General features: G+C 43.1%; 1 pseudogene across 1 annotated transcript in view; it reads right to left on the minus strand.

Annotated features, from left to right (window-relative positions):
• Positions 1-23,514, minus strand: part of LOC146838958 (uncharacterized) — an 87,250-nt pseudogene that overhangs the window by 15,887 nt on the left and 47,849 nt on the right. Inside the window, exon 2 of the transcript XR_014960744.1 lies at positions 18,578-18,651. The product of XR_014960744.1 is annotated as an uncharacterized LOC146838958 (transcript). The remainder of the gene's footprint in view (positions 1-18,577; positions 18,652-23,514) is intronic.

Raw genomic sequence — 23,514 nt, forward strand, 5'->3', positions numbered from 1 at the left:
TATAGATACTATCACATACTTACTTTCTTATACAATCACTAATACATGTACACATTCGTGTATGTAGACACTCTTGCAATCACTGTCTTTCACGTAGTCAATTATGCACCCCAACACTCACATATAGTGTGTAAAAACATATATAGTTACTCACATATATACAACTGAGACACCAATTCACTAATGAACACACCTGTTCACACAGTCAGCTATCTATACAGCCCTTCTGAGATGCACTTTTGAATCTATAGAACGAGTGAATCGGCAATTCAGACATGTATGCACAGAGTCAGAGACCACCTACATAGACAGTCAGACCCCCATACAGATACTCATACAATCAATGAAAAACACATATACACACTGATGTAGCTACTCACCAAGCCATGCACCTGCTTACACACCAAGTGAGAGACTAAGAGAGACATTCACACAGTCTAGTCACTAATCCATTCATTCAATAACATACATTCAATCAGTGACTTATGGAGTCAGTCATGCATCTACTAAATAATGTATTCAGGCACTTTTACATCAACTTATTCTTGAATAGACCTTGGAATAGGTATATATGAAAAATATTTAAACTTTACAGAAACACACATTCACTGGATGATGTCATCAGTGATGTCATTTTCATCCCTGAAACCTATGGTTTTTTCAGTGAATTTCAAAGGTTTTTAAATGCTAATTTCTAACTATAACGTGCCTGAAACCTATGTTTTTTTCAGTGAATATATATATATATATTATCTACTGGCGGTCGCCAGTAGATAGTTATAGTTAGGACCGAGTTTCCATAGGAAATCTCAAAATTCTATTTTGAATAACTTTGGAGCCGATTGACAAATCCTCGCGAAATTTTCAAAACTAATGGGGCGCTCCGCTCCGCTCCTACCCTGAAAGTCTTGGGGTGGTTCGTCAAGCGGGGGCCGAGAAAAAGGGGGGGTCCCAAAACGCGTTTTCCCCATGGATTTTTCCATAGGGACTTTAGTCGCAGCTACAGCCCGAACGGCTGAACAGAATTACGTGAAATTTGGCAGAGAGGTAGCCATAAGGTCCATGAAGTGCCTTTTGCAGGTTTGGTGTAAATCTGCTCAGTATTTCCAGAGAAAATAGCCTTTAAATCAATATATATATCTGTACGCGCGCAGCGTGCGCGCTGGGTGCGCGCTGGGTGCGCGCACCTTGCCGTGCGCGAGCGCAATTCTGATTGGTTGTTAGATCTTAGTAAACATTCGAATCGGTCGAAACCAGGAAGTGTCGGCCGCCATTTTGTCTCTCGCACTCTGAGGGGGTGAAAAACAAATGTGGAGAACGTGAAAAGGGGGCAGGGTGGACAGTTCCTGACCCCCTAGCCGTGGTCACGGGGTCCCAGAAGGACCCCCAAGGGCAAACATTTTTTTAATTTTTTTTCCGAAAAATCGCCGAGTGCGCGCACCTTGCGCGCACCACCCAAACGGAAAAAATTCTGCGAAGTTCGCGCAGCGTGCGCGCACTCCATGATTTTTCAAAAAAAAAAAAATGTATTTGGCCCTTGGGGGCGAAGCGCTCCGTGCCCACCGCGCGTGCACGGCACTAACTGTGAAAAGTGGGTGCGAGCCCACTGTGTGCGCACGGTGTGCGAAGCGCACCGTGTGTGCACGGCACGAACTGCGTAAAGTGGGCGCACGGTGCGCGAAGCGCACCGTGCGCGCGCCGAGAAAAAGTTTTGTTTAAAAAAATATATTAATAAATACATAACTTAGCATTTAAAAAACCGTACAAATTCACTGAAAAAAACATAGGTTTCACACACGTTATAGTTAGGAATTAGCATTCAAAAAACCTTGCAAATTCACTTAAAAAACCATAGGTTTCACACATGTTATAGTTAGCTGGGCATTTCCCTCGTTAAAAACCAATGAAATTCCCCGTTATAGTTAGTGCAGGCAACTATAACTCACGCGACCGCAATCCGCTGCTGATGACGTCAGATATTACATCACTGATGACATATGTGTCTTTCTGAAAAAAAAATAATGAAATATATGTATAGCTAAAGATGAATGGAAGAAGACATGGGTAAATAAGTGTCTAAATACAGTGATGTAATATCTGACGTCATCAGCAGCGGATTGCGGTCGCGTGAGTTATAGTTGCCTGCACTAACTATAACGGGGAATTTCATTGGTTTTTTACGAGGGAAATGCCCAGCTAACTATAACATGTGTGAAACCTATGGTTTTTTAAGTGAATATATATATATATATATATATATATTCTGTACACCCAAGTTACTGTTATCAACAGGAACCACTCGGACACCTTCATGTGCTGCAAAAATTCCGTAATTTTAATGGCAAGTTTGAAACTACGCGTTTCGGCTTTACGCCTTGGTCACGTTCAAAGAAGCTCAGTATCACCATGTTTAAATTCACTGTTTCCAAAATAAACAAAGGACTATTTACAAAACCCATGTGTAATCACTGCCAACTGTGGCGGCCATTTTGTAACGTCTAAGCCTGAATTCATATGTATGTAGCCGAGCTATTATGATACAAATCTATACACAGAAATTTCTCCAGCAAATTTCTCAACATTAGTATAGCTGAAAGCCGCAATCTATATATTATTAAGCGGCAATTGTGGACATTGATAATATCACATATGCGCAAAATTTGGCATCATTCCAATAGCAAGGCTCACTACAAATTAGTACACAGCATGTCATATCGAGGCCAAGTGGGCTACAAAACAAATACAACTAATACATCAGTCATTGCTAACAACTTTTTCACCCAAGTGGGTTAAGGTGTACATCAGTTCTTAGATCCAATCGTCTCAGTCTGTCACAGTTGTTAATCAAGTTGACATATGGCCACACCGAGTTTTCAAATAGTAGATAAATGAAATACCACAACCTGAAATATAAAAAGTTAAAATTACTGAAAGCATCTGCTACTCTGTCTTATTGAATACCTCATTATTTATCATGTAAATGGATTGCCAGCTCTTCGCTCGAGTTTAGACCATTAGGTGCTAAACTTTCTAAATCTATGATGTATCTTGACTAATTTTTTGAGAGATAATTCTCTGTTACCCCCTCTTATTCCCAAATTTATTGAATCAATGACAACCATACGAACTTGATTCTCATCCTGACAGTGTTTGGCAAAAAAATGCCGGGCTACCGGATATTGTTTGTTATTGTTTCTTATAGCCCGGATATGTTCCAAAACTCTCTTCTTGGCCTGATGTTTAGTACTTCCCACATACCATTTGTTACAGGGGCAAATCAATACATAGATACAATATGTCGTACTGCATGTAAGGATTTTTCTGATTTGAAATTCTCTCTTGGAATTCGGTAGTTCCAATCTGTCACAATCAAAACTTCCCTTGCAGGCCTTTGATTTAAGAGGATCCATCCTAAGCATCCAACCGGGAGTGACATAGTCTCTATGAACACATTTATAATGAATCAGTTTGAGTCTTGCATTGCAAGTTACTTTCTTGCAGCATCTCATTATAGACCTCCAGTCTACTTCTTGCAATGGCAACCCATATCTATCTTCCATTGTGAACGCAAGGCAGCTATACGAGGTGTATTCTTTGGTAAAAGTAGTGAATACAATGTAGTGATGAGCTTTCCTCCCTTCACATCCCATTTATTGTTAAAGGCAGCGTAACTCATCAGGCGCCCATCCTCTTTGAAATCTCCCAGCATACGTGGGTTGCCACCCTCCCTTCCCTGCCTCAAAAAAGCTGGGTACAATATCTGTTAACCAGGGCACTAATTGCTGTAGATACACTTAAATTCATGTGGTTTCACCAACTTTGCCAGCATACACATTACAGGATCAATGTAGATGTCCATAAACCACTCAGTAATATACTGCAACTGGGATGCCCAATAATAGCTCCTAAAATGCGAAGCCTGCAATCCACCACTATCTCATGGTAACTGTAGCCCCTGTAAACTAATTTTCGCTCTTCCCGCGCCCCAGTAGAGTGTATGGAGTAATTCATCTAATCATTTAAAGCACATATCCACATATTTGCGCTCTTCCCGCGCCCCAGTAGAGTGAATGGAGTAATTCATCTAATCATTTAAAGCACATATCCGGAATTCTCATCGGCATATGCTGTAAAATGTATATAACTTGATGGAGAAGGGTCATATTACTAATCTCTATTCGTCCCATTAACGACAGAGGGAATTTTAACCATCTACGGACTGCCCACTCCACACTCTCCAATAATTTCCCTTCATTGGCCTCATATACTTCTTTAACATTGGAGTTCAAGTAAACTCCCAAATACTTAATAAGTGTTCTCTGCAATCTAATATTACTAACTGTTCTCTCCCTCAATCGTGGTGCCCATATTTGATAAAGAACTGATTTGTCCACGTTCAACAAGAATCCTGAATGTATCCCTACTTCCTTAATGGTGTCATATACTAAAGGCCATGTACGTTTAGGTTCTTGCAGGGTCAGCAAAATATCATCAGCGTACAAGGGAATAATTTCCCTTTGCAATCCTACCATCACCCCGCGTCTGCATGTCTAGCCCTTATCAACCTTGCTAGGGGTTCAATGACTAATGTAAATACCAATGGAAACAGGGGGCAACACGGTCTGGTCCCCCGTTCCACCTTCTACCTCCTACCTTCACCCTGGCTCGACTCAGTGTAAAGCAATTGTACCCATTTTAGATAGGTGTCACCCAAGTCATATTGTTTCAGGACTTTCATCATATACCGCCAGTCGACAGTATCAAACGCTTTATGTGCATCTAAACTCGCCAATACACACGGCTCTTCCCCAATTTGCATCTGTTCTGTTGTAAGGAACGCTTTACTTATATTGATGGGGGTGTTACGAGCTCGGGATGTGCCAGTACCCATGCCACCTTAGCCAAGCGATGAGCCAGAAGCTTCCCTAATAGCTTAGCATCTATATTAATCATCAATAACGAGCAATATCATACCATTCTTATTGACCGGTTGTCGAACGCTGGTATTGAGGATAAAGCCATTGATTGGCTAAAGAGCTTCCTATCGGGGCGTTCCCAGAGAGTGATCATGGACACGTATCGATCAGCGGAGGTGGAGATATCTAAAGGGGTGCCACAGGGCTCTTGTTTAAGCCCTACCTTATTTAACATCTATGTGGCACCCCTGGCAAGAGTGATGCGCAGCTATGGATTCATCCCAGTATCCTATGCTGATGACACGCAGCTCCTCTTCCCTTTTAAGACCATGTCCGCAGAAATTAAAAACTCCTTTTCTGCGGGCATGAAGGCGGTGGCTAATTGGATGTCTTCCAACTTCCTGCAATGCAATGTCAGTAAGACGGAACTAATGTTGTTTGGAGAAGCCAAACTATTGTGGACTCCTGATTGGTGGCCCCCCGATTTGGGAGTAGCTCCAGAATCTAAACAGGTTGTGAAGAGTTTAGGGATTCGGATGTATCAAGACCTGTCATTTGGACAGCATGTTAACCATACTGCTGGAATTTGCTTCCATACGATTGGCCTGCTACGCAGAGTCTTTCCCTTACTACCGGACTCTTTTAGAAGAACTCTGGTCCAGACATTGGTTCTGAGTCGTATTGACTACTGCAATGGCCTGTTGCTTTCTGCCAACGAAAATGTGCTGGCCAAGCTTCAGGTCATTCAAAACACCGCGGCTCGTCTTGTCCTTAATGTTCCTCCAAGAACTGCGTCCAAACCTCTTCTGGAGAAACTGCACTGGCTTTCCATTCGCCAGAGATCTAAGTTCAAGATATGCTGCTTGATCCATAAATGTTTAAATGGACAAGGGCCTATTTATCTTCAGAACAAATTTGTTCCTTATGTTCCAAGTCGTTCACTTAGGTCCAGTAACTGTCTTCTTCTGGTGACTCCCCGTGCAAAGAAATCTAGACACGGTGGTAAAGCGCTATCTATCGTAGGCCCTACCCTATGGAACAAACTTCCTCTTCATCTGAGACAGTGCAAAGAACATCTCACTTTCAGGAAACTCCTGAAGACTGTGTTGTTCAGAAACGAGATCTAGCTCCTATTATTCCTCTGTTTCTACCGGCTCCAGAAAGCGCAGAGATACTCCAGCTGGAGTCGATTCTAGCGCTATACAAACCCACAAATAAATAAATAAATAAATATGATTCACAATCTATCGGATCGCGCCCTTCCATAGGAAGGATCACAATATAAGCCTCTCTCAATGTATCTGGTAAGACCCTTTTGTCAAATGCCTTGTGGTACATGTTTAATAATGGCTTGCACAATAAATCAGCATATTCCTTATAAAACTCCGCTCCCAAGCCATCATTCTCAGTTGTCTTCCCTGTGCACATTTGCGCAATCTCCCACCTTATATCCGTTTAATCTATAGGAGCACCTAATACTTCTCACATCGCAGCGTCTGTAACCGGAAGCTGAGATGCATCTAAAAGCGCTGTCATACTCGGTTCATCATATATCCTTTGTTGGGTATACAATTCTGAATAGAACTCTCCAAAGCGCTGCTGTATGGCTTCCTGCCTTCTAAGAATGTGTCACTGCTTATCCTTTATTGCAGCCACCATATTCCAAGTTCAGTCTCTATTGACTAGCCACATCAGCAAATGACCTGGAGTGTCCCCTGTTCATGTTGTATCTCCGTATATGTTTTGTAATCAAGAAAACTTAGAGTCTCGCAACTTGCTACGCTCTTCCCATATCTCGTCTGTATGTGGTGCCTGCCTATCAATATCCCCAATTTGGAGCTCCAGGGTTATCACTGTGTGTTGTAGTGATTGCCGTACACCATATGAAGTTGCCATGCATCTGGCTGGCCCTTATAGTCACCTCCCATAACATGCCAGCCGACGCAACCGTTCCTGTGTTAATTTAAAAAAAACTCCCTCACTGCTATACAAATGCTCTCCCTAGATGCCATATCGTTCAATCTCCACATCAGAATGGGATTGATAAAGGCTTGGAGTTTCATAATAGCCACTAGGGGGGCATGATTCGATAATGTACGATCAAGATATTGTAATTTTACAAATCCATTCACTTGATCTGGGTGAGTCAACAGATTATCAATCCTGGAGAACGTACCGCGAGTTTCCAAGAGCGCCCTAGATGCTCTGCCCCATGGACATCTTGCCTGCCTAGAACTATCCAACTCCTCATCCAATATACAATTATAACTTCCCATACATATAATTGTATGAGTAACATAGGGAGCCAGAACGCCTGATAATGTCTCAAAGAAGTCTGGGGTATTTAAACTTGGTGCATATGAGGTGAAGAGCACCATGGGCCTAACCCCATCTCCACCACTACCCCTACATATCTCCCACCTGAGGCCTTCAGTTCTGCATTAACCCGCAGTGGAACACTATCATTTACCCATAACAAACCCCCCCCCATGTGGAAGAAGTAAAGCTCGAGTACCATAACCTCCCACGCCCTTTAGCTCGTAATGTTTCAGCTTCCAGAGACCATACATGTGTTTCTTGTAACATTATAATTTTTGCTCTTTGCCAGCGCGCATAAAACTATAATCTCTGCCTATTAATGGGATTATGGATCCCCTTCACATTCCAAGATAAAATTGGAATTTCCATATTCCAATATACAATTTGCCTGACTCATCCGCATCATCAATGGCGTCAACGAAGGAGTCCTGGTTTGCAGTCACTCCCACACGTCATAAGTGTAACTAAGAGGATAATCCCTCCCCCCAGTCGGGTGGCCTACCCCAACTTGGCCTCCACATATATCACTAAAAACATTCCCCTCCCCCTGACCAAAACAGTCAACTTCCCCTTTAACAGCACGATGTTTACCGGGATTCCTGTTAAGGGATCTCCCAGAGGCAGCGACGCAGTTTATATCCCACATTCCAAGGCAGATTATTCAAGGTACCCATCTCATCTCCAGTCAACACTCACTCTAATCTCAATCGTGTCATGTGAGCCCTTTAAAAATGTAATAGAGCATCAACTTTCTTTCTCCCTTCCAATCAACTCAACACATGAAACTTCATAGATTAAACAACATACACAGATTATCATTGATTTTCAACAAACTGCATAGCTTCCTCGGGCTGTTCAAAAAAATACCTTTTCCCCCTCACAATCAATCCGTAAGTGCACCGGAGGGAGCAGCACATAATCCCACTCTTTATCTCATAATTTTCTTTTGACTACTAGAAATTACTTACGCTTTTTTTGGGTGACCATACCACAATCTGGATAAAAAGACAGCACATTACCATCACACTCTACTTTCCCCTGGGTACGCACCACTGACAGTATCTGAACCTTGTCTCTGTAACGTAAGATATGCGTGATTAACATGTGGGGAGGTGCTCCAGGTTTGGGTCAACTCCCAGGGGTTCTATGATCCCTGTCCACATGTAAGTCTCCCTACATATTTAGCCACGGCAACACCTTAGGTAGCCAGTGTAGGAGAGTAGGGTCTGCAATCCTATGATCACCCAGATTTTTTGCTTTTTGCTTCATTGGTTTACGACTTTCCCTGGCTGTGGGCCTGCCAATCAGACCCACAGCCTAGCTGTTCTCTCTCGAAATTAACACACATGTACATTAGGTGCATCCACTAATTGGAACTGGGCCGCCTTATCAGTCCCTGTATCAGCATACCACAGGTATCCAGGGCGCCGGTGTACCCAGGGCCTACCAGGGGCTGCAGCATGTATTATGCCACCCCTGGATGGCCGCCCAAATCTGACACAACTGGCTGCACGACAGCTGGGGCAAGATGGTGTAATCACCCGTTGCTGTAGGTGTAGTATTCCTATACCTAACCCTAAAATGGACACATGGATTCCTATCAGTCACTCCTATGGCAGGCCTTATCAATCCTGAAGGCAGAGTGCGGGGAATCATGTGGGATGGTGCTCTGGCGCGAGCTGAGCCCGTCGACGGCTTGCGGAACCAAGTCCTAATAGCCGTTCCATGGTGACGCGTGCCAACTACCTTAAAATGCACTATAATCCTCGCGGTTATTTGCTAACTCTGGCATCGCATCACCCACACATGTCGAGTAAGGTGTCATACGAATTGGAATACGAACCCCTCGCCAATTCTGGTGACGGGGTTAGCATTCCCCCCTTTTAGAGGGGCACGACATGGAAGTAACCTTGAACCCCGGTTAAAGTTGACTCAAGCCTCAGCATCACAAAATGGATGCTGCCACCAGACACAAGTCTGACCTCCTGCTGCTGGGAGACCTTCCAGCGAGGGGAGCTTGGACAAAGGGTTTCCTGTCGAGGGCGGTGTTAGCACCATCCCAGACAGGGTTTGTGTATCCCAGGTAGGCAGGGCTGAAAGGAAGGTGATTGCAAGTGGCACCCCGGTGCTCACTGTGCATAGCCCGGCTCAAACCAGTTTCGGGGGCAACCCTGCCCCTGAGCTGGGGCGAAGCCGGACAAAGGATAGGGGTGTAACCACCCCCCTCCTGGCCCCACCCATAGGTAGGACCTAGTCACGGGCCAGCCCCTTTTCCTAGAATAAAGGTAGGAGCGAGTCCCCTTCCCAAATTGGATAATTCTGAATCTTGAACTACTTTCCACGAAAGGAACTCTTGACTATTTCTGAAGACTCTCCCTTGTGGCTAAGGAGTAGCCACCCTGCACCGGCAGGCACCACCTAAGCGCTTGCGGTTTGCTGTACGTCTCTCCCAAGGATCAAGACTGCCCAGCTCGACGAGACCCGGGTTCCCTGCCATCTCTGACCTCTATCTACATCGTCAGCCCAGCTGAGATTCGTAGGTGTGACGAGACCTGCGGGACCGGCCATCTTCAGAACCTGCACGACGCTTATCTAGCACGCCCACCGAGGGACCCTCGAGTGAGTGCACCTAGGGTTTGAGAAGCCCTAACCTTGAGCGGCTCCAGCACCGAAGTCTGCCTCCCCAGCATCCACGAGATCTGCGTGGGGGCCCTTCTGCTCCTTGCTGCTCACCGCGTTGTCCGACCACTCGCCGACCGGCTTGTGGCCCTCTTCACGACGCACCACGACAGTCTTTCATCACTGGTCTGGTTGCTCCAGACTGGCTCTTGCTCCCCTTCAACAGAGGAGTACCTCGGACCCTCCTGGTCCACTCCAGACGCCATCTTGACTCCACCGCGTGGGTTTGCCACTGCCAAGACCTGCTGCCCCATTCCTGGGCCCAGCATCATCGACAGCAGACACCTTCGTGGGACAGCTCGCCCTCCATCCTGGTCGCCGCCGCGCCTCCTGGTCCGAGGAACAGTCGAGTCCGACGTCATCCACTCACCTGGTCGAGGTGACTTCATCCGGTACCTTCCTGGTACCCACACGATCGCTGGCTAGCGGTTGAGAACTGAGTCCCCTCTGCTTTCAGGTTTCCTTCATCACCGATCCAGGCTTGGATCTCGCTGAACATCGACACTGGTCGCCTGCCAGCAACTTCTTCTTTCAGGCTCCTGAGACTACCACGAGGACTCCCGACATCTTGCTGAACCCCACGCAGCCACAGCCTCTGGGCTAGGTAACTCGAGCATCTCGGTGCTCCATCGTAGGTTCACTCTGCAAGTGTCCAGTTCCTTTTTCGTTTAGTCCCACTGATCGGATTCCTCCGGAATCAGTAACTTTAAACTTTCTAACCTCTCCCATTCCACTTGCAGTGTAAATGGTTTCGTGCCCTTCGGGCATTTGTGTAAATTGTGCAACCAGAAGTATTTTCCTAAGAGTTTTGTATTGTGCTTAGCTCCCTGACTCATAAAGAGCCAGGGTAGTCTTGTTATAAATAAATATCCTTTATTTTCATAACAACTTGTGTGGTGTCCTTTCACTTGGCGTTCAAGGGGTATATGTGATGGTAAACAGCTGGCTTAACACGCCCCCTAGAGTTTAGCCTGAAGACTGCTCTTGTCCACGCTACTAGGATAGCTGGTCTATAAGGTTGACTTACAACCAATCATCAATAAGGGTCGTTTGGAATGATACACAGTGATCACTAGAATAGTGAGCACTACATATCAGGCCAACTTCTCACAGCCAGTTCTCCAAAAACAGTTTTACCGGTGTCGTCTCCGTCCTCTCTGGCAATCCAAGGATGCAAATATTATTCCTCAGACAGTGATCATCTCCTGTTACTGTATGCAACATTCCTGATCTTTTAACTGCAGTTCCTCCGCAGTATCTATCCTGATCCCTAGATCAATGACTCGCTCCCGGAATTTGTCCATATCCTGGCGTAATAAAGTGACTGTGAACGCCACCCCATCTATCTTTTGTGTTATGGTTTTGTTTCCTTCGAAGATCAAGTTCTTAATGTCCAAATTAGATGGTGGGATGGATTCTCCTTCATTATCAGTTTCATGTATAGTACCAGACTGCGCCATCTTGGCGATACTTTCCTCTATTGTATTCCAGGTCTTGGGTGCCATGCCCACACCACCCTTGTGCTTAGGCTGTATGCAGAACTACAAGGGTCTCAGTCCCAGCTTCCTTCTGCGCAATCCAAAACACAATACTGTGTAAGCGATCACTCACACTTAGTGGAGGAAGGTAATCTGTCCCCTCCCCTGGCTCAATCAACTGTACAATCTGGAGTTTCACAAAAATCCTTCTCTTACCCCCCAGAGAGCATCAGTCACACAGCAGTGCAATAATCCTGTGGCGATCTCCCATGATATACAATGATCCCCTGAAAGAACAAGCCCTTCAAGACACCACCATCAAAAAGTGGTATTAAATAAAATGTTGTTTGCGCTGTATGCAGAGAGCACACAATACAGGGGAATATCTCAAGTCCCGGCACTACAGTTTAGAATGACATCGCAATGTCTTTTAGACATGCGCCTCGTAACTGGAAAATGGTGACCTGCAGGAGCTCCACCGCCGGGCAGCGTGGGGGGCCCCAGGGCTCCACCACCAACAGCACGTTGCCGCCACAATCTTACTGCTGCTTCCTCCGTCTCCCAGATCCACTACAATGTAGCCGCCCTCAACTCAGAACTCAAGGCAATTCACAGCCGGTCCACAGCTCTGTCCGTGGTGTCCCGTCTTCGTCACTCTGACGGCGGCGGCGACCTCCGCTCCAGGGCAGCACGCAGGGCCACGTCCCAGCAGGCCGCTGAAGCCCCCAGTCACCACGGCTCCGTATAAGCGGCCACACAAACCCCCATCATGGCTCCACCACCCATATTTATTGCAATGTTTAATAAATATTATAAATGAGGCCAAATATTATTTTTATTAAAATACCAAAATGTTATGTCAAAATAATAACAACCAATAAATACAATATTATTTATAATTAAAAGCATTACGCAATTAACACAATTAACACTAAATAATAATTACAAATTCATTTTTTTTACTCTTAAATTTTATTAGTTACCTAACTTTCCTATTTAAATGTAGAATATTTACACATTTTACATAATCATCTATTAAAATATGAACACTAATTAACTACTAATAAAACATTTACATTGAATTACCTTTACACCCTTTATTTATACAAAACAAACAACCCACACCTAATATATATATTGGAAAATATTAAAGAATTTATATAATTAATAGTCAATTAAACAATATTACTAATTAAATAAGAATAAATTAATTATATTTAATTATCTTTCCACCCATTACCCCTACAAATACAACCCACACACATAACCTAATCAATATTTTAATTACACATTTACATAATTACTTATCACTTAAACAATTATTATAAATTAACAATATTTATTCATTATTATAATTTCCTACACATCCTTTTACCCATACAAAAACCACAAAACACCCCAAAACAATATATATATATATATATATAATATATATATACAATATATATATACTACACAATTCACTTATCAATTAATTAATTGTAATATTAAATCCATTTTAAATAATTATAATTTACTTCCCACCCTATACCCATACAAAACCAGCAACCTGTACGTCAAATTTAACTTACAATTTTTTTTATACAATTAACGCATATATTTATCCATTCCATTCAATAACTTTATTTTGGCCACTAGGGTCATAAAAGTACATTACTAAAAAAGCACAACAAGCAGTAAAAACACATAAAAATATATGCACTTACAATTATATATTACATATCTCACAATTGCCTTCTTGAGCAGAGATTCTCCAAACTTTGCAGAAATGTAAATGTGAAAAAGATGGCGTCCTCAAACATTTTTAGAATCCAATAAAACAACCATCTGTTAAAAGCACAAGCTAAAATTTTTACAAGGTTAAAAGAAAAAAATATGTAAAATGGGCCAATGTACCCTAATCATGTTTACACTGGTGTGGACCTTTGCAATTTTGACACATAATTCTTCCCAGGGTGCTACATTAACAAACCTCGTCGCATGTGCCACATATGGTTTAAAAAACGTGATACTGCAAACACAATTGGCAGGTGAGTATCATATTTTAGAACTCTGTAGGCCTCTGAGCAACACACAAAGCTTAGGTTTCTACATATTTGGATTAACCAGCGTTTGCGATATGCAGGGCAAAAAAACAGTACATGAATTTCAGACTCCAGCTTGTAATTGCAAGCAGGACAATCACCCGTATTCTCTATGGCCCATTTGCTAGTGTGTACAAATAATGGAAGGTTCCCCTAGTCTAAACTGCACGTACAGTTTCCTGGCCATTGGGGGATAGATCACATCCAGGAAGTGTTCCTTACTATATACATCTTTTACTTGTAGAAACTTTGCTGTCAACCGGCCACCAGTGGGACACTAACTTAAAGAAATAATCAAAATTAGACTATTTACATAAATAATTATCATTTAAATAATTCATAATAATTATACATTAATTATAATTAATTTACTTCCCACATAATACCACTACAAAATCCACAGCCCACACCTAAAACTTAAAAACAATATTCATTATATAATTAACATGAATTATCATCAATTAAATAGTTAATATTAATGTAAAAATATTTATTAATTATAATTTACTTCCCACCCTATATTCTACAAAATCCACAAACCGCAACGAAAAGGTAAAAAAACAAAATATTAATTATACAATTAACATAAATAATGATCAATTAAATTGATATTAATTATAAAATATGCATTAATTATAATTAATTTACTTCCCACCCTATAGCCTTACAAAACCCACAACCCGCACCTAAAGCTTAACAAAAAAATATAAATGATATAATTAACATAAATAATTATCGATTAAATAATTAATATTAATTTTAAAAATATAAAAATTAATTTTAATGAATTTACTTCCCACTATATTCCTTGTAAACCCACAACCCACTACAGTGCTAAAAATAACAAAAAACTATTACATTAAATGTAAAAACTATTCATTCACAAACCATATTAAAAGACTAACAATACTAAAATATTTAAACAAACATTTTGTGCTGATCTAGAGGCAGCTGCATCGCAGATCACAACAAGCCCAGGCCTGAATCGGTGTAGCAATTATCAATCCTCTACACACCTGGCCTTCCATACAGCCAAGCAGCGTTCCGTTGGCGCCCCCTCCCCCGCAGTGCACGCATTTCACTGCTAGCGTGATCCCACTGCTCCGGAGGGAAGCACGTTGGAGCCTTGAGCGGTCCTCAGTGTCTACGCACCAGATGGCTCTCCTCAGCGACATCGTTCACTAGCAAGGGCAGCCAGAAGGGTCTCAGCAGAGAGGGACAGTATATTTATTGTCGGTTAGCAGCAATATTGTAGGATTTTGCAGGATTTTGAGGCAACGGGACTGGGAGCTCACCTAAAGTGCGGGCATCTTTGGATAAGGCAAGCTCTGCCCCTGAACCAACAATGTTGAGCAAAGAATTTCCCAACATCAAATCCCACCAGGAGCAAAGAGTTCACAGTACCTTAATTCAGCAGTCCCCCAAAAATTGCATATCTACATGACAAAATGTGCCAGGCACTGCCCAGGGCACATATGAGAGGGCAACATAGAAGCACCCTGCCACAAAAGTCCTTCCCACCAGACCGTAAGACAAGGATTGCCTGTAGCTTAAATGCAAGTCGAGGTGTCACTGGGTGAATTCTGGTCTGTCCTATGGAGTCGTCCCCTGAGTCCAGGAGTACTTCTGTGGTTTTTAGGGTGTCATCTGGGCCGATCACGATTTTCTCCAACCTGCGGTCATCCTTCAGGCTTGTCCAGAATCCCCTCCAACACCTGTGACGTCCTGACTGATGCTGTGCATCAGGTAGAGACAGGATCGATCGGCTTGGGCCTCGGCCCAATGAGCCAGGCAGGGCACCTAACCACTGGCTAACGTCCTCCAGAGAGAAAAAGAACAGAGCCTTTCCTACATGTTGTACTTTGTTTTCCCGGGTATATTAAATTGTATTTCATATTGAGGTCCAAGAGACTCTTCTTGATTACGAGAAAGGTTTTCCATTGTTCCTGCACATGTTAGGTAGTATTGTCAAGAAATATAACAAGCATTGGCATAGCCAATAGGTCTCGCCTTTGGGACCTTATAAGTGTTTAACCATGCAACAGTTAATGTTGGTGCACAAAGGATATTGTGCTGCATAACTAAACACTAATAAGGTCCCAAAAGCGGGCTCCTCTGGCGTATGGGTGCCCCTGCCCCCTGGGTGTAGGTGCAGGGCAGTGGTGCTGAGTACACGGGCAGATGTTTAAGGCAGCGTGAGGAATCTGCTCCGGAGGGCAGGGATGGGCCGAGTGACACTGCGATGGTGGTGAAATGAGGGTAGGATGAGGCAGGGGGTGAGGTGATGCAGGGGTGAGAGATACGATGGGAAGGAAGCGAGACTGAGGGGAGAGTAGTGGGTGAAAGCATGCAGGCACGTAACAGGTGGGATAAGACTGAGTGAGGTGAGAGGGGGGCGATGCGAGGCTGGGAGGTATGACAGGGTATAACATCATGGAGTGAGACAGCTGGTGGGGTGAGGCAGAGGGTGAGTGACGGAGGAGTGGGAGATGTGAGGTCAAGGGGGGGGAGAGGCTGCACACAGTGAGGATGTGAGGCTGGTGGAATGCAGGGAGGGAGCGTCGGTGGGCAGACAGTTTGTGGTGATGCAGGGGTGACACTGTGAGGGGGATGAGAGGAAGAGAGCATGAGAGGATGGGATTAGACACTGCAGAGTGAAAGCAGTAGTTTAATGCAGAGGGTGGGGCTGTGAGAGTGCGAGGCGTGGGACTGTGAGGGTGAGCAGTGACAGAGGGGTGGAAGTGATGGAGGGGTGGAAATGATGGAGGGGTGGGGGTGCAAGATGATGGAGGGGAGGGACTGTGAGGGTGCGCGGTGATGGAGGAATGACTGCATGTGAGTTGAGAGAGGGAGAGAGAGAGAGACCACACTGCGAGGACGCTTTGTATTAATCTCCTGCTAATTTTAGTAATAAAAGACGTTTAATAATTTGCTGCATTACCACATTGCCATACTGTACAAACTGTATTACTTTCAATGTTGTGTTCATCTTTGTAAGGCGTTTAATCCGTTCATCTCACTGTATAGCCTCTACAATGCTCAAAAACAACAGACCGACTACCTGTTGTTGAAATGCTCATTGTGCTACAGATTTTACGTGTAAATCGGCACACGCAATAAAACAATCTTTTCAATGCTTGTTTCATTTGGTTTCAAATAGTAAATGCAGTGATTTGCCGTGTGACACTAAAATAAGGTTACTAAGATACTGATGAAATGTTAACTGTCTATTTGGTTATACGCCACATAATATTTCACAGTGTGAAAAGCGTAATCTGTTTTAATTATTTTCTCTTACGAGTCCTCAGGTCGTGAAGGCTTTTCAGATGTGTCCATAGCATGCTCGATATAGACTGTTTTAGAAACCCATGACCACAAAGGGCGCCTGCTGGGAGAATTAACCTCCACGGGGTTCCCCTAAAGAATGGACTCATCTTTAACGGACTGAAAGAACAGCAGGGGGGGGGCGCGCACACCACTTCTATCAGAAAGACTATTACCACAGACCGCTCAAACAACATAGCTCTACGGTTCGTAGTACTAGGCGGCGAAATTGATCACCAAATGAATACTTGCAGTGAAACTACAGAGCGATAGATAATACGCACTCTCAGTTCGCCGACAACTTCTAATGGAAGATATGCCAAAGCATATAAAATGCATTTCGGCAGCCACGCATTTCTATAATTGGTTCAGTGAGTTCGCCTTTGAACTGGTGTGTTGGGAATCCAGGATTGTGTGTTCTTGGACGCATACATGAATACGGATTCCAACTGCTTTTTTTTGCCAAAAATGTGCGATTTGCATGAAATGTGTATATTTGGAAATAAACAAAAACAAGCGCTAGTAATGTTGCCAGTTGTGGGTGTGCCGGCAGAGGAGGCTGGGTCTGCGCAGCACAGCGGCCCTGCGGCCGCGAAATTGAAAGTGATCGCGATCGCGATCAAAGCGGCCGTGCGGGCGCAAAAGTGAAAGTAAGCCCGGCGCGCGCGCCCGCGCACATGCACTGTAGCTTTAGGCCACGGCAGCACTTTGAAAAGCCCAGATATAAAATGTCTCTTCGAGCCTTTGGCTCGCGAGACCTAAAAATAGGGTGGCCTTTGAACAGCAATGGACATGTGCGGGTGTTTTGTAGAATGGAGTCACGGTCACCGAAATTAAACAAACGGGCGATGATCGCTCTGGGAATGTCTCCTGGTTGTGGAGGAAGAGCCAGAGCCCTGTGCGCCTGCTCAACAGTAACATTTTTGAAAAGTCTCTTGGGCATAAGGACCATAGTGATCCAGTCCTCCAAGAAAGGTTTGGTAGATTGACCTTCTGCTCTCTCAGGGAGCCCCACAATTCTTAAATTGTTCCTCCAGAAACATCCCTCTGAGTCTCCCATTCTTTGATCCAAACAGGTTGACAGCGTTTTAAGTTAGAGGACTGTCTCTCATAGAGTGCGGACCACCTATTGCAAGGAATCTACATTTTGTTCCGTGGCCATCACTTGGTCCGCCACTTTAGGTAACTCAGTGCATAACAAATTGACATCAATGGCCACAGAGTAAATTATATGAACCATTTTGTCCCCAAGTTAGGATTCCTAAAATCTGCTCCACAGGAGACCCCCAGCTCCTCACTCAGCACCACTGGGCAATAACCGCTGTCAGGGTTCGCCCAAAAACCATGACACCTGCCTCGCAGAACATTTGTGTAATAATGAGCTGAACATATTTGAGTCATTCAGTAGCAGCAAGGCACTGTATTTTGCCTATCTGGTGCTACAGGCGATGTTCGTGGATTAGGGAGAAGGCAGTGGCTTCCAGCGAGAGTTGCGGGTCTAGTGTTTACCCCGCTGAGATATTGTGAGAGTTCCAGGGAAGCAGTGAAGTGTGCTCATAACATTCTGAACAGCGCACTTCACCTCGGAGAGTTCAGCAGCGTATTGTGTCTTCACACATGTTAGTCAGTTATTAGTCAGATTAGTGTCATTCGTAGTGCGCACGTGTAGGGAGTTAGTTTCATTTTAGGCGTCGGACTTGTCGCAATTGAGAAGCCACAATACAGCGCTCCTTGAAAAGAAGAATCTTGTGGTTCAGTAAAAGAGAGGAAATCTTACCCCAGAATAGCATTTCAGCTGAAGAGACACTTTTCGGCAGCAATTCGTTTCTGGGTTCACGCAAGTACCAAGTTCTAAAGAAGAAAAAGGACACATTAACATATTTAACACAAAGTCAATTGCTATTTATAATGAATGCCGTTTAACGATAGAACTGTAAGATTAAATTAAGGTGCTAAGGCTAAATAGGACAGAAACAAAAGTAGTAGAGATTAATATTTAGAAGGCAACTACAGAGAGTGCAGAAAAGGCTGCTTACAAGACTAAAGAAGAGAAACAAATACATTAGTCTAGAGGATATGCAATATTTAAAATCATATATATATATATATATATATATATATATATATATATTCACTGAAAAAACCATAGGTTTCACACATGTTATAGTTAGCTGGACATTTTACTGATAAAAAACCAATGAAATTCCCCGTTATAGTTAGTGCAGGCAACTATAACTCACGCGACCGCAATCCTCTGCTGATGCTAATACTGTATTTAGACACTTATTTGCCCATGTCTTCTTCCATTAAATTTTAGCTATACATATATTACAAATATTTTTTTTTCATAAAGACACATATGTCATCAGCAGAGGATTGCGGTCGCGTGAGTTATAGTTGCCTGCACTAACTATAACGGGGAATTTCATTGGTTTTTTATCAGTAAAATGTCCAGCTAACTATAACATGTGTGAAACCTATGGTTTTTTCAGTAAATTTGCAAGGTTTTTTAAATGCTAGTTCCTAACTATAACGTGTGTGAAACCTATGGTTTTTTCAGTGAATTTGTACGGTTTTTTAAATGCTAAGTTACTTTACGCCATTCGTGGCGTGCGCGCCCACTTAACGCAGTTCGTTCCGTGCGCGAACGATGCGCTTCGCGCACCGTGCGCGCACAGTGAGCACGCGGTGCGCTTCGCGCACCACGTGCCCACGTTACGCTAGATGGGCCATGAACGCACGATGCGCTTCGCGCACCGTGCGCACATGGAGGACATATGATGAGCATCGTTGTGACAGGTAATATATTAGTTTTTCTTATGTATAATATGCCATGCACAAATGGTGACCTTCGGGCACCATTTGCACATGGGGCGGGGAGAGTGTGGATAATTTTTTATTTTTTTTAAAAAATTTTACCGTACGCGTACGGTAAGCGTAATCGATGAAATTTAAAAAAAAATTAAAATTTCCTTTTTTGCCTTGGGGGATCGTTGGGGACTCCCTCAACATGGCTAGGTGCTTGGGAGCTGTCTAAACAGCCCCTTTACATGTTTTTGCCCTTTGTTTTTCAATCCCCTGTCAGAGTGCGAGAGAGAAAATGGCGGCCGCCGCTTCCTGGTTTCGACCGATTCGAATGTTTACTAAGATCTAACGGCCAATCAGAATCGCGCTCGCGCACGTCACCGTACGCGTACGGTAAGCGCACCGTAAGCGCACCGTAAGCTGGCTCAGATATATATATTGATTTAAAGGCTATTTTCTCAGAAACTACTGAACAGATTTACACCAGACCTACAAAAGGCACTTCCTTGACCTGAGGACTACCTCTCTGCCAAATTTCAAGGAACTCTGTTCAGCCGTTCGGGCTGTAGCTGTGTCTAAAGGTCCTATGGAAAAATGCATGGGAAAAACGCGTTTTGGGACCCCCCTTTTATCTCAGCCCCCGCTTGACGAATCCCCCCGAGACTTTCAGGGTAGGAGCGGAGCGTAGCGCCCCACCTATTTTGAAAATTTCGCGAGGATTCGTCGTCGGCGCCAAAGTTATTCAAAATAGAATGTCGCGGTTTTCCTATGGAAACGTGGTCCTAACTATAACTACCTACTGGCGACCGCCAGTAGGTAATATATATATATATATATATATTCACTGAAAAAACCATAGGTTTCACACACGTTATAGTTAGGAATTATCATTTACAAAACCTTGCAAATTTACTTAAAAAACCATAGGTTTCACACATGTTATAGTTAGCTGTACATTTCACTCGTAAAAAACCAATGAAATTCCACGTTATAGTTAGATCAGGTAACTATAACTTGCGCGCCCACAATAAACTGCTCATGACGTCACATATTACATCACTCATGACATGGTCAGTGACATCACTCATGACATCAATGATGACATCTGAAATTACACATTGTGGATTGCGGTCGCGCAAGTTATAGTTACCTGATCTAACTATAACGTGGAATTTCATTGGTTTTTTACGAGTGAAATGTACAGCTAACTATAACATGTGTGAAACCTATGGTTTTTTAAGTGAATTTGCAAGGTTTTTTAAATGCTAATTCCTAACTATAACGTGTGTGAAACCTATGGTTTTTTCAGTGAATATATATATATATATAACCTACTGGCGGTTGCCAGTAGGTAGTTATAGTTAGGACATTCTATTCCCAATAAGTCTGGCGCCGGTTGATGAATCCTCGCGAACTTTTCCAAACTTTTGGCCAGCTCCGCTCCTACCCTGAAAGTTTTGTGGTGATTCGTCAAGTGGGGGCCGAGAAAAAAGGGGGGTCCCAAAACGTGTTTTCCCCATGCAATTTCCCATAGGATCTGTTGTCACAGCTACAGCCCGAACCGCTGAACGGAATGACACCAAATTTGGCAAAGAGGTAGTCCTCAGTTCAGACTCGTGCCCTTTGCTTAAATGGTGTAAATCCGTTCAGTAGTTTCTGAGAAAATTAGAGTTAAAAGTACATATATATCTATGGCCGGGGAGGATCCGCGGACCCTACCCGCACCGTAAGCGCATGCTCCCCGAACCGAGCGCACACCCTCCCGATCGCGCGCTGAATGCTAATTGGCTGTCGAGTGTCTTTCTACATTTGAAACCAGGAACTGTTGGCGGCCATTTTCTGCCTCGGTAGAAGCGAGGCTGAAGAAGCAAGGGGAATAAGTGTGTAAAACATATAAAGGGGGTAGAGTGGAAATACTCTGATGCTCTAGACCTGCTTAGGGGATCCCAGAAGGACCCCCTGGGGCCCCCTTTTTTTTTTTTTTTAAACAGCAAAATGTGCCCACGGTGAGCGCATTCTATCGCGTTGGGTGCTCGGATTCTCTTGCGTTGGGTGTGCGGATCCTCGGGAAAAAAAAATGAAAAAAGACAAGAAATCGTTGGTTGTATGACTGAAAGATAGGGTGTATATTTCTGTTTTTTAAAGGTATGATTCTTATTGGTTAACAAAAACAGATTGTAAGGAACATTATATATGATAAGCTGATATGTTGAAAAGTCAAGCACACTTGCTGTCTTGTTTAGTAACATTGTGTGATGAACTTGTGACCTGTGTGCTCAGTGCAGTGTTCCATGACCTGTTTCTATGGTAACAGGCAGAAGGCAGATTGGGGGAAGGGTTGGAATGTATTTCAGTTGGAAAGGGTAGAAATGTTTAACTAATAGAAATGTGTGTTTGCTTTTGAGTTTATGTGTGAAGGATTGTGATTTGATGTTTACATGTATATGTGTGGAAAATGAAAGGGAAACTTTTCCATTCTTTGTTTTTGCTGAGAGGTGCACAGTGCAGATATTCTGTAAAAGAAAATCTGGTGTGTGACTGATATACTTCTTAATCTACAAAACAACTTGAAATGGGAGTTATTTAATTGTGAGGGGATGTGTGTAGACTATTTTGATTTTAATCAGACTAATGTATTTCTCCTGCTAAAGTGTAGGGAGTACTTTTTTTGTCTACAATCTTATTGACAGTGTGTGTGCATGTAGAAACCATTCTGTGATAAGCATTTGTGTTTTTCATGTGTTTGCAGACAGATAACTGTGCTGTTTTTATATTTTGGTAGAATTAGAAAGCAGTCATTGTTTATGAATTTGTGAAATGAGTTATGTTTCTATATTAAAATGTAGTACTCCTTCTAGATGAAGAAATGTGTTTTGGTATAGTGCCAGGGATAGTGTTGTTTGTCTAGAATCACACAGTGAGTGTGTGTGCATTTGGAAACCACTGTGAGAAGCATTTGGTAACATCGTGTATTTGCTGACAGATAACTGTTTTAAAACCTGTCATGTTGTCAAGTTTTAGTAGCATTAGAAGCCAGTCTTTGCTTATGCATTGATAAAATAAGTCATGCTTTGACACTAATGTGCTGTACTTTAATATGTAGATTGTGTGTAGTCTCCTTACCCCTTGCACAGTAGTGAATGAGTTTTGGTAAGCTGCTAGGGATAGTGTTGTTTGTCTAGAATCACACTGTGAGTCTGTGTGCATTTGGGAACCACTGTGAGAGTAGTATGTGGTAATATTGTGTATTTGCTGACAGATAACTGTTTTAAAACCTGTCTTGTTGTCAAGTTTTAGTAGCATTAGAAGGCAGTTTTTGCTTATGCTTTGATTAAATGAGTCAGGCTTTGACACAAAAGTGCAGTCCTGAAATATGTAGATTGTGTGCAGTTCCCTTACCCCTTCCACAGTAGTGAATGAGTTTTGGTAAGCTGCTAGGGATAGTGTTGCTTGTCTAGAATCACACTGTGAATCTGTGTGCATTTGGGAACCATTGTGAGAGAAGCATTTGGTAACATCGTGTATTTGCTGACAGATAACTGTTTTAAAATCAGTCCTGTTGTCAAGTTTTAGTAGCTTTAGAAGCTATTCTTTGCTTATGCATTGATAAAATGAGTCAGGGTTTGACACTAAAGTGCAGTACCATGTACTATTCTCTTAACTGTGCCAGAACTGAAAATTTAAACGTTTTACCCAGGCACTAACCTAGCAGTAGTCTGATGATTTAGTCAGTTTCCAAGTACTCATGTTGTGAACCATACATTACCACATAGATTGCTTCAAATGTCTATGCAGTATGCATGCTGTCTTCTAACCACCTAGACACTTGTCTTTCACACTTTCAATTCCCTAGTCAGTATCCATACAGTCCAGCAAACATCCTGTCACTCCCTTTGCACTCCTCTAGTG

This window comes from Triturus cristatus, chromosome 4_2 (genome assembly GCF_964204655.1).
Source record: "Triturus cristatus chromosome 4_2, aTriCri1.1, whole genome shotgun sequence".
In the NCBI taxonomy this organism is placed as follows: Eukaryota; Metazoa; Chordata; class Amphibia; order Caudata; family Salamandridae; genus Triturus; species Triturus cristatus.